The sequence below is a fragment of the Xenopus laevis genome, chromosome 3L (assembly GCF_017654675.1).
Source record: "Xenopus laevis strain J_2021 chromosome 3L, Xenopus_laevis_v10.1, whole genome shotgun sequence".
Lineage (NCBI taxonomy): Eukaryota > Metazoa > Chordata > Amphibia > Anura > Pipidae > Xenopus > Xenopus laevis.
In genome coordinates, this window is record NC_054375.1 from 10,487,693 (window position 1) to 10,500,427 (window position 12,735).

General features: G+C 47.2%; 1 protein-coding gene and 1 pseudogene across 3 annotated transcripts in view; both read left to right on the forward strand.

Moving 5' to 3' along the window:
* LOC121393056 overlaps positions 1-12,735 on the forward strand; it is a 1,743,327-nt gene that overhangs the window by 1,035,325 nt on the left and 695,267 nt on the right. The window lies entirely within an intron of this gene.
* Positions 632-1,599, forward strand: LOC108705831 (annotated as a pseudogene).

Consider the following 12,735-nt stretch of genomic DNA (forward strand, 5'->3'; position numbering starts at 1 on the left):
TGTATCATAACTGAACATTATATTGTATGCATATGCAAACTTATAATAGGACCGGCAACATCAATTTTTTTAAAAAAAAATTCCGTTCCGGTTCAGAAAACCATCCACTGGGTGGCGCTGGATTTCTCCTCCCTGTCTATCTCTCATGTTGTACTGACAGCATGTGAAGCGGCTGCTGCATCAGGGAGCGCTATATTGTACAGATCACCCCTGCTTCGGTGTAACTACCCGTTCCTGAGTACAGAGTCTCAGCAGGGGAAGAGGGCACCGGGCTGCTGCTACTGTCTGGGCCATAATCCCACTGGAAGACACAGGCAGCTGAAGGATCTAAGCTCTGGCTCTTGTTCTCTGTGCTCATCTGGGAGTCGCCCTCTACATCGACCAGTTATACAGGAGCAACTGGTATCAAGTCCAGGGACTGAGAAGGGAGCTTGGCACTAAGGGCACTGACTTCTGGACTTCGCCAGTTCAGGGGGGTCCCGCGCAGGAAAGGAAAAAGACAGCGCACACTAGCTGCTTAGTGGGAGTTATGCGGACTGAGAACCCGAGCCAGTGCTAATACGCTAATCCTGTACCGTGTCTCCCACCTCAGCGACTCGGCCCATGTTGAGCTTGCACATCGTGAGTGAGGATGGACAGGTCTTTGGTGCAGGCGATTACGGAGAGCCTGAGCGCAAAGAGGATGGAGTCTGCCTTGCAATCCCCTCGGGCTGGATCTGTCCCAGCCAGGAGAGTGATCCCTGCTGCACTACTACCATGGACCTGACCTCCTGCAACACCACCAGCATCAGGCAATGGCAGCCTCTGGGGCGCTGAGCATGGGTACAACCAGTGAGTCTCAGGCCGCCGCCAACATGTGCGCCAAGTATGGGGAGAGTGCTGGCGGCAGGGGGTCGTGGCATAGAGCAGCGGGGGAGAGGAGCAGAGCCCGGACGATGACATCGACAGGCGCTACGAGCTGGTGCTAAGATCGGGCCTCCCAAGCCGGCATAAAGCTGGATGCCCCGTGCGCTACTGGAGAAGGCAAAAAGTCCAAAGAGCAGAGGCATCTCCGGCTCAACATCAATGCCCGGGAGAGGAGGCGAATGCACGACCTGAATGATGCTCTGGAGGAGCTCTGTGATTCCCTACACGCACAGCCCCTCGGTCCGCAAGCTTTCCAAGATAGCCACCCTGCTCCTGTCCAAGAACTACATCCTCATGCAAGCCCAGGCACTCGAGGAGATGAGGCGGCTCGTAGCTTATCTCAACCAAGGCCAGGCCATCAAAAAAATTTTTTTTGATGCTGCTGGTCCTTTAATCGTTAAGTATCCTCCTGTACCCCCTTCAGCCCCCTCCCCTTCTGCTCATGTCCCCAACTTTTGCCAGAATTTGTCAGGCCCAGATCTTCTGCGTGTCCAGCCAGTTTCTGAGCTTGAGCGGCGTGGTGAAGAATAACTCGCAGTCTGGCGGGATACATCATCGCATACTGCAGGTTAAGGTCTCAGAGGCACCGTTTCCAATCCATGAACTTCCGCTCTACTTCCGCCGAGAAATCTCCAATTAATGAGATCTTTGCGGCCTGGAAAGTAAGGGTGTCTTTCTTTCTCACCAGCGATAGTACGGCGTCCTGATCTCTGGCGTTTAGTAAGCGGGCAATTAGGGGGCAAGGTGGTGCCCCCAGGATCGGTGGCCTCGTTGGAATCCTGTGGGCCCCGCTCTATAGTGAAAGCCGCGGAGAAGCTGTTTTGCCCAAACTGCTCAATTAACCAGGCTTCAATAAAATTTTCAGGGGAGCTTCCCTCTGCCCTCTCTGGGAAGCCGATGAATCTTAAGTTGTTCCGCCGCAGCCTGTTCTCCAGATCGTCCAATTTGGAGTCGCAAGCTGCTACTGCTTGGTTTAGATGTTGGACTTACTCCGGCAGTGGGCGACATAGATCTTCAACGGAGCTAACCCTTTGCTCCAGGGCTGCTGTCCATAAGCGCACCTTCTGCAAGTTTTGCTTTATGATAGAAAGTTTGATTTATATTTTGTTTTTGAGCAGAGCAGGCTGTTGCTGGATTCTTTTGAGGCTCTAATCTCTGCCAGCAAATCGGCCAGTGTTGGTTTCTGAGCTTCCGGGCGTCTTGGCTTTGGCCTTCCCTCGTGTCAGGCCCAGGAGAAAGATCTCTAAATCCATTTTGCTCAAGCTGAGGTTCCCGTGCATATTTTTCAAGTTTGGATGCCGCCTCGGAGGCTCGTTTCACCACTCGGTTTTGCCCCATTAGAAATCTTGGGGGTATTGCCTCGTCGGCTGCTGCCTCTGGATTCATGTTAGCGCTGTTTTCACAGGATAAATTCTGGGATTTTTAGAACCAAGTGCCGGAGCTACACTACTCCACGTCCGTTCACATTTAGTTCTAAGCCACGCCCCCTTCTAAATGACTTTTAACACCGGTGCTGGACGGCGCCGGCTTCACTGAACCTCAGAAAAGCTTCCACGTTATTTTTGGGGTTAGAATAAAGGGCACACAAGCAATAAGTATATTTGTAGGGACCCCGATACACACGGATCACAAACCTCCTGGGCATACCTCCCAACTGTCCCTTTTTCGGAGGGACAGTCCCTCTTTTGACAGCTCAACCAGCAGTCCCTCATTTGTACTGGAAAGTCCCTCTTTTCTCTGCACTGAACAGCCAGAAAAAGAAACAAAGTTTCTCACTTAATTGGCTTTTAGCAGAGAGCACAGAACAACTAACAGGTGCAAATAAGATACTTTGTAACAATTTTGAGACACAAAAACACAGTTTAGATAAGGAGAACTTTCATAACCTGGCAAATTTTGTAAAACAAACATGGTAATTAGGGGGTGTGGCCACAGAAAGGGGTGTGGTCAAAAATTGCTGTGCTACGTGCGGAAAAATTTTTTGTCCCTCTTTTTACTTCCAAAATGTTGGGAGGTATGCTCCTGGGTCATTGGGACTGGGAGAAAGGGTGCAGCTGTGGGTGACTCTTCAGCCCGCTCCCCTCTATAGGAGACAATGCAGAACATTCTATTGATTGATGAAGGGATGAGCTGGAACATTTCCAGATAAACAAGGAGAAATTTCACAGTCCGACAGAACAACAAATGGACTCGGCTGACAGCGGGGGGGACATGATATGATTTATTAGGCTTTTATTTACTCATCAGACTCTTGATGTCTTGAGTTTTTCTGCAATAAATTCAAAGCAACTAGTGGGTTTTATTCCTTTAAAAGTTTTTAAAAAAGTTTTTTCTCTGCCTAGCCCACTAATGATGACGTCACTTCCCGTTTCCAGCAACGGCACTTCCTGCTTTATGGTGGTCAGCGTGTCGCGGATCAGTTTGCAGATCAGGCAGTTGCGGGTCAGGTAGGTAAAAATGTGGGTGTGGGTGCGGGTACTCTACCGTAAGGTGGGGCCTTCATATTAAAGTGCTGGTTCACCTTCAAGTTAACGTTTAGTATGTTATAGAACAAACAATTCTAAGGAACTTTGTAATTGGTCTTCATTATTTATTTTTTAAAGTTTTTTTTTTATTATTTGGCTTCTTCTTTTGATGCTTTCCAGATATCAAATGGGGGTCACTGACCCCATCTAAAAACAAATGCTCAGTAAAGATACAAATTTATTGTTATTACTTCTTTTTATTACTCCTCTTTCTATCCAGTCTCTCCTATTCATATTCCAGTCTCTTAATCAAATCAATGCATGGTTGCTAGGGTATTTGGACTCTAGTAACCAGATTGTGCTGCTGAATAAAAAGCTAAATGACTCTAAAACCACAAATAATAAAAAGTGAAAACCAATATATCAGACTAAAAGTTAACTTAAAGGGGTTGTTCACCTTTGAGATAACTGTTAGTATGATATAGAGAGGGATATTCTCAGACAATTTGCCATTGGTTTTCAATTTTTTATTTGTAGTTTTTAAGTTGTTCAGCAGCTTTTTATTCAGCAGCTCTCCAGTTTGCAGTTTCCAAAATCTGGTTGCTAGGGTCCAATTTACCCTAGCAACCATTGACTTATTTGAATAAGAGACTGGGATATGAATAGGGGAGGGGCTGAGTAGAATGAGGAGTAATGAAAAAAGAGCAATAATAGATCATTTGTAGCTTTAAGGAGCATTTGTTTTTAGATGGGGTCAGTGACCCCCATTTGAAAACTGGGAAGAATCAGAAAAAGTAAATAATAATAATAATAAAAAAAACAATAAAAAGTAAATAATGAAGACCAATTGAAAGTTGCGTAGAATTGGCCATTCTATAACCTACTAAAAGTTATGTCCAATTTGTGCCCCCCTAGAACTGCTGCCGCCAAATTGGCCCTGTAATGTGTATGTTAGATAAGTGCAGGGAGATTCTCATGGCTAATCCCTTGTAAGTATCATTAAGCTTTAAATGATTGATAGAATTTTATGATACTGTGACTTTTAATTTCTACTTGTTTTCATTGTAATTTACTATAAAATTGTTTCATGAGTTTATGAATGAAGGCGATTATTTGTACTAATTAAGGAAAATAGAAGCCGTTTGTACAAACACCACGAGGAAAAAACGCCGACGACTGGAAGTACCGAGAGGCTCCGGTGAAGGATCCAAAGAAAACCCGACATCTATCAGCGCAACTCCCGTGTGCTAAAAATAAAAGATTGTCTCCCGCAAACCGGCATTACAGCAATGGATTCCCCTTGGCAACAGGCAGCGACATGTACAACCGGCAACAAGAGACGATCGCTACGACCAATCAGGACTGCGCGTATAATTCATTAAGGGCCGACTGCATGTGAGAGTCGCTAAGTGCAATTACCCGCAGACGATTCTTCAATTCCTGACGGTACTTCACTCTCCTCAGTTTAAAGCAACAGGTACAGTGAGCGCTGGGGACAGACGGAAGACGAGCCCTGCTCCCATATAAAAGGCAAACACATGGGCATCTAAGTGTGAGTAGATCTGATGTGCAATATTAACCGCTGTATAAAGGTGTAATACACTATCAGCCTTTTCTTCTTATAGCAATTTGTACATCCGCTTATTTGTTCAGCGCACCTCCTTTTGATCTCTGACTGACACGTGGACAAGTGGCTCCTCCCTCTGGTGCTGCTCATTGTTATTAGATTTGGATTTAGCGCCTTTTTTTAATCCATTGTAATTTTATCATTAAACTCAGGCTGCCGATGTTGTAGTGCCAGGGGCAGTGTCGGACTGGGCCGGCTGGACACCGGGAAAAAACCCATTGGGCCCCACAACTTTTTCCTGCAGTCACTGCCCGACGAAGGGCAAAAACAGTTGCGCACCTTCTTCCTGTATTGCCCGCAGCGCAGTGTGCCGGCTCAGAAAGGGAGGACGGAGGGGGGCCCTCAGACAGCAGCCCCGGGCCCCCCAGTCTGACCCTGGCCAGGGGTGCAATGCCACTCAATCACAGCCGCTCCTCCATTAGGGCTTATGAGGCCCCTTTGTTGGGATAACAGGAGGGCGAGGGAATTTATAAAAAATTTAGACTTTTTTAAAGGACAGAATATTCAAATTGGTAAAAAAAAAAAATATACCAGTTTCCTAATCTGTTACCCCAATGGAGCATCCAAGTGTTGGAGAGCTGATTGGTGCCATTTTCCCTGTGCCCCCAGGCAGGGCATTCCTAAAGGTGGCCATACACTGAGAGATCCGCTCGTTTGGCGATGTCACCTTGAGATGGGCAATATCTGGCTGATCCGATCATGGGCCCTAGGGCCCAACGATCAGATCCTAACGAATAGCAATGGGCGGTCGGATCGCGGGACCCCATCAATGAATAGATGCGGCTGCGATCCGATGGGATTTTTCGTCCCATCTGATCGAGAAGATCTCGATCGGTGAAGCCCGTCGGGGGGCCCCATACACGGGTCAATAAGCTGCCGACACGGCCTGTCGGCAGCTTTTATCGGCCCGTGTATGGCCACCTTTAGAGTCTGAGTACCCCAGGGTAGAGCCCTGCAGGGTGTTGGGTACCCCCCCAAAAAAGCAGCGAACCTGTAGGAAGGACTTTCAGATGCAGGTTGGGGGTCTGAGGGTTTGCAGGTCAAGTTCTGGATCTTAGCAAGTTTTATTCCTTTAAAAATGTTTTTTTCCTGCCTAGCCCACTTCTGATGACGTCACTTCCCGTTTCCAGCAACGGCACTTCCTGCTTTATGGTGGTCAGCGAGTCGCGGATCAGTTTGCAGATCAGGCAGTTGCGGGTCAGGCAGGTAAAAATGTGGTTGTGGGTGCGGGTACTCTACCGTAAGGTGGGGCCTTCATATTAAAGTGGTGGTTCACCTTCATTCTTCCTCACATCACTCAACCTCTATTCTCCAAGTCTCTTTTCTTTACATACTATAATCTATTAATCCATCTATTTAGCGTCTTTGTTCTCATAGAAATTGATAATGACCATGAAATAGGCCAAATGATTAGAAGCAAGAGGGCCCACTGACACCTAGGCCCACCGGGAGTTTTCCTGGTATCCCTGTGGGCCAGTCCGACACTGGAGTGGGAGAAAGGGTGCAGCTGTGGGTGACTCTTCAGTCCGCTCCCCTCTATAGGAGACAATGCAGAACATTCTATTGATTGATGAAGGGATGAGCTGGAACATTTCCAGATAAACAAGGAGAAATTTCACAGTCCGACAGAACAACAAATGGACTCGGCTGACAGCGGGGGGGACATGATATGATTTATTAGGCTTTTATTTACTCATCAGACTCTTGATATCGAGTTTTTCTGCAATAAATTCAAGGCAACAAGTGGGTGTGAGACAAAGTAACATGTTTTATTCCTTTAAAAGTTTTTAAAAATGTTTCTTTTTTCTTCCTAGCCCACTTCTGATGACGTCACTTCCCGTTTCCAGCAACGGCACTTCCTGCTTTATGGTGGTCAGCGTGTCGCGGATCAGTTTGCAGATCAGGCAGTTGCGGGTCAGGTAGGTAAAAATGTGGGTGTGGGTTGGGGTACTCTACCGTAAGGTGGGGCCTTCATATTAAAGTTAATACTTCAAGTTAACGTTTAGTATGTTATAGAACAAACAATTCTAAGCAACTTTTCAGTTAGTCTTCATTATTTCTTCTTCTTCTGATGCTTTCCAGATATCAAATGGGGGGTCATTGACCCCATGTAAAAAAAATTCTCAGTAAGGCTTCAAATGTATTGTTATTGCTACTTTTTATTACTCCTCTTTCTATTCAGGCCTCTCCTATTCATATTCCGGTCTCTTAATTAAATCAATGCGTGGTTGCTAGGGTAATTTGGAACCTAGCAACCAGATTGTGGAAACTGCAAACTGTAGAGCTGCTGAATAAAAATCTAAATGACTCTAAAACCACAAATAATAAAAAGTGAAAACCAATATATCATACTAAAAGTTAACTTAAAGGGGTTGTTCACCTTTGAGATAACTGTTAGTATGATATAGAGAGGGATATTCTGAGACAATTTGCCATTGGTTTTTATTTCTGGTTTTTGAGTTATTTAGCTTTTTATTCAGCAGCTCTCTAGTTTGCAGTTTGCAATATCGGGTTGCTCTGCTCCAAATTACCCTAGCAACCATTCATTTATTTGAATAAGAGACTGGAATATGAATAGGAGAGACCTCAATACAAAGAGGAGTAATACAAAAAGAGCAATAATAGATTATTTGTAGCTTTACTGAGCACTTGTTTTTAGATGGGGTCAGTGACCCCCATTTGAAAATTCTGAAGAATCAGAAAAAAAGGTAAATGAAAAACAATAAAAAGTAAATAATGAAAACCAATTGAAAAGTTGCATGGAATTCACCATTCTATAACCTACTAAAAGTTAACTGAAAGCTGAACAACCCCTTTAATGGACAAGTGGAAAACCAGGTGATTTGCATGAACTTCCGAGAGGTTATCTCAGTTCCACTTACAACTCTTAGGGCCCCAGGCCACCAATGTTTTTAACTCTTAGGGCCCCAGGCCACCAATGTTTTTAACTCTTAGGGCCCCAGGCCACCAATGTTTTTAACTCTTAGGGCCCCAGGCCACAACGTTGTTAACTCTTAGGGCCCCAGGCCACCAATGTTTTTAACTCTTAGGGCCCCAGGCCACCAATGTTTTTAACTCTTAGGGCCCCAGGCCACCAATGTTTTTAACTCTTAGGGCCCCAGGCCACAATGTTGTTAACTCTTAGGGCCCCAGGCCACCAATGTTTTTAACTCTTAGGGCCCCAGGCCACCAATGTTTTTAACTCTTAGTGCCCCAGGCCACCAATGTTTTTAACTCAATCGCTTTAGCAGGAACCCCCCAACCCAAAAGGATGTCTCATAACCTGGAGAAAGTGGTACCCAAAAAACAAATCCAGCTTAGTCATTGGCCAATATCAAGCTCCTTCATATACTAAATGTCTGGTATAGTGACAATAGGCTGGTGGGAAGTGGATGTAATTCCAGTGTTAAGAAAGGGGCCTTGGACTTGAATGGAAATGCTGTTACATTGTGGCCTATGGAGTAAAGCAATATTCTAGTCCCCTCCAATAATTAGAGATCAGTATGTGTCCCTATGTCTTTCAGCCCCGTCATGTACATATTAATCAATTAACCCTGCAGAGATATTAACCCATTCCCTTCTTCAACTAAACCCCTGTATCAGCACCACCACCCAGTTTTACCCTCACACAACCGCTCAGTCATCTTTAGTAGAACGAGGCACAGGAGCCCCTTCCCTCAATATTCACCATAGGGATTAAAGAAAAACACAGAGACATATTTATGGAGAAACCTGGCGGTGAGCACAGGATTTATTATAATTAATAGGCAATTTATATTTGGGATTCCCTAACAGTGGATGATCCAGAGGAAGGAGAAAAACCCTAGAGTGCTATTGGGGCCAATCTGCACTGAAGGTAAAAATTCCTTCCTGACTCCTAGAAACGGCAGTCGGTTCTACACCCTGGATCATGGCTAGACCCCCCCGGCCCCCTACCTATACACCCCTACCTCCTATTCACCCCTCACCTATACACCCCCCCTCAACCTTCTCCTATACACAACCCCCTACTCTCCCTCCTATACACAACCCCCTACTCTCCCTCTTGTACACAACCCGCTTCTCCCCCTCCTGTACACAACCCGCTACTCCCCCTCCTGTACACAACCCCCTACTCCCCCTCCTATACTCAACCCCCTACTCTCCCTCCTATACTCAACCCCCTACTCTCCCTGCTGTACACAACCCCCTACTCTCCCTCCTGTACATAATCCCCACTCTCCCTCCTGTACATAACCCCCACTCTCCCTCCTATACGCCAACCCCTACTCTCCCTCCTGTACACAACCCCCTACTGTCCCTCCTATACACAACCCCCTTCCTTTCCTCCTATACTCAACCCCCTACTCTCCCTCCTGTACACAACCCCCTACTCTCCCTCCTGTACATAACCCCCACTCTCCCTCCTGTACATAACCCCCAACTCTCCCTCCTATACATAACCCCCACTCTCCCTCCAGTACATAACCCCCTACTCTCCCTCCTGTACATAACCCCCACTCTCCCTCCTGTACATAACCCCCAAACTCTCCCTCCTGTACATAACCCCCACTCTTCTTCCTGTACACAACCCCCTAATCTCCCTCCTATACACAACCTCCTACTGTCTCTCCTGTACACAACCCCCACTCTCCCTCCTTTACACAACCCCCACTCTCCCTCCTGTACATAACCCCCTACTCTCCCTCCTGTACACAACCCCCTACTCTCCCTCCTATACACAACCTCCTACTGTCTCTCCTGTACACAACCCCCACTCTCCCTCCTTTACACAACCCCCCACTCTCCCTCCTGTACATAACCCCCTTCTCTCCCTCCTGTACACAACCCCTCACTCTCCCTCCTGTACATAACCCCCACTCTTCTTCCTGTACACAACCCCCACTCTCCCTCCTGTACACAACCCCCCACTCTCCCTCCTGTACACAACCCCCCACTCTCCCTCCTGTACACAACCCCCCACTCTCCCTCCTGTAGACAACCCCCTACTCTCCCTGCTATACATAACCCTAACTCTCCCTCCTATACACAACCCCCACTCTCCCTCCTGTACATAACCCCTACTCTCCCTCCTGTACACAACCCTACTCTCCCTCCTGTACATAACCCCCTACTCTCCCTCCTATACACAACCCCCTACTCTCCCTCCTATACACAACCCCTACTCTCCCTCTTGTACATAACAGACAGACACACACAGACATACGCTCTCGGGATAGGTAGGTTGGAAGGAAAGGATTCAGGCCATGGTGGTGGGTCGGCGGCAGCAGGTGAGTTTTTGGGTGGAATTCTGAAAAGAAAAGATTTAGAAAATGTTAAGATAAGAATAAAGACAAACACTTGTTTCTTTATGATATTAAAGCTCAGTGTTGCTTTAAGAGCACACTATTTGTTGGGCCTTTGGGACTGTTTGGGTCTCTCTACACATGGAATGCCAGGGCCTCTTATGAATCTCAGTCTGAGCCTGTGCCATTTATTCTTTTATACTCTTTGATCAGCTGGTGCCAGTCCATTAGCCAGTGGCAACCCATTTCCAAAGGTGGATATCTAAGCCAGATGTCCAGCAGCCCTGTAAGAGTTACCTGCCTCCCCTGTTATTGGCCTACTATACAATCAACACTTTATCTGCCGACTTAGATCCCTGTCAGCAACCTCTTACACCCTAAAGGCAGCCAAACATTGGTCTATGGGGTGCGCCCTCAAAGTGATCAGCCTGCGGGCTCAACAGACAGGGTGTATGACTTCCTTTCTATTGTTCTGCAGTTCACGGCCCTAAGGGCCCAGCAAGAATGAACGCTCAGTTTAGCTGTGCTAGTTGAGGAGAAATTCTGCCAAAGTTGGGACATGTGGCGAAGGAAGGGGGTGAAGGGGGAGGATACTTAACCGGTTTTAAGGCACCAGTAACATCAAAACATTTTTTTTAAAAAATTCCGTCTTAGAATACAACAAAATAAAAACACCAAGACAAATTAAACTTTAAAATCACAAAAAGTCCACTTCCGCTTCTGTCAGAAAAGGCGAAGGGGCGACCATTCATTCTTCGGCACTTGATTCTCCTCCCTGGCATTCACTGACAGCAGCATGTGAGAGGGAACAAGGGACCTAAGCAGCAGCAGTGAGCGCCCGTCTCCTGCACCGTGTATCTTCCCACCTCAGCGACTACCGGGTCCATTATTGAGCCTGACTCGTGCAATCTGAGTGAGGGTGAGCGCAACAGCAGCAGCTGCAGAGTTGGGGTTGGCCCTGCCTTGGTTGAGAATAAGCCATGAGCCTGCCTCACTCCTCGAGTGCCCTGGCTTTGCATGAGATGTAGTTCGGGCCAGGAGCAGGGATGGCTATCTTGGAGAGCTTGTAGACCGAGGGTCTGTGCACGTAGGATCACCAAAGTGGAGCTCATCCAGGAGCATCATTCAGGTCGTTGCATTCGCCTCCTCTCCCGGGGTTGATAGTTGAGTCCTCTGCCTCATTGGACTTCTTGCCTCCTCGGGCTAGCGCATGGGCACCATGCTTCATTCTGCTTGGGAGGCCCTGTGCTCAAGCCGATCTAAGCACCAGCTTGTAGCACCCATCGCTGTCAGTTCATCCCCGGCCTCTGCCTCCTCTTCCCCTCTTGCTCTCTGCCACGACAACCCTGCCGCCAGCAACTCTCCCCCGTACTTTGCGCACATGTTGGCGGCGGCCAGAGACTCAATGGTTGTACCCAGGCCCGGGACTGGCAATCTGTGGGTTCTGGCAAATGCCAGAAGGGCTGCCATAAGATGCCATAGAAGTCACTATTTGGTGGGCTAGGTGGGGAGCTCAACATGGACGAGTCGCTGAGTGTGGGAGACACGGTGCAGGATTAGTGACTAGCGCTGGTTTGGGTTCTCAGGTCCGGGCATTACTCTCGCTAAGAGCTAGTGTGCGCTGGTCTTTTTCCTTTCCTCGCGGGACCCCCCTGAAACTGGCGAAGTCCAGCCAGTCGGGTGCCTTAGTGCCAATCTCCCTCTCAGTCTATGACTTGAAACAGTTGCTCCTGGTATAACTGGTCGTGTAAGAGGGCAACTCCATAACTAGAGCTTAGATCCTTTCAGCTGCCCCGTGTCTTGAGTGGGATTTTGGCCCAGACAGTAGCAGCAGCCCGGATGCCCTCTTCCTCTGCTGAGACTCTGTACTCAAGAACGGTATTAGTTACACCGCAGCAGGTGATCTGTACAATATAGCTCCCTGATGGAGCAGGCCGCTTCACATGCTGTAATACAACATGAGAGATAGACAAGAGAAGAAATCCAGCGCCTCACAGTGGATGGCTCGCACCTGCGCCTTTTCTGAACTGGAACGGGTGAGTTTCAGTTAAGTTATTTGCTTAATAAAGGCTTTGTAAGTTTAAGTTTTATTTGTCTGGTGGTTTACTTTTTTCGTGTATACTAACAAAATTTTGATGTTATGGTCCTTTAATAGTTTGCATACGCAATAATTTAATGGTTCAGGTACGCGATACATGGAAAATCGGAATTGGTTCTACCTGCCCATGCTACTGAATTGTATAAGTCTATAAAGTGTATTAGCGCCAATGTCAGGGCTAATAATCCCATTAAGCGCAAGATAAACCCACTGGACATACCTGCAAAAAAATATCAAATGACCAAAGTTAATTCTTACTGCAGGAAACCCATTTGTGGGGCACAGGCTCTGAGGTGCCCCTGGTGGGAGGTTTTTGCTACCAGCCCATACTCCACCACTCTCTTCTGGGTAGCA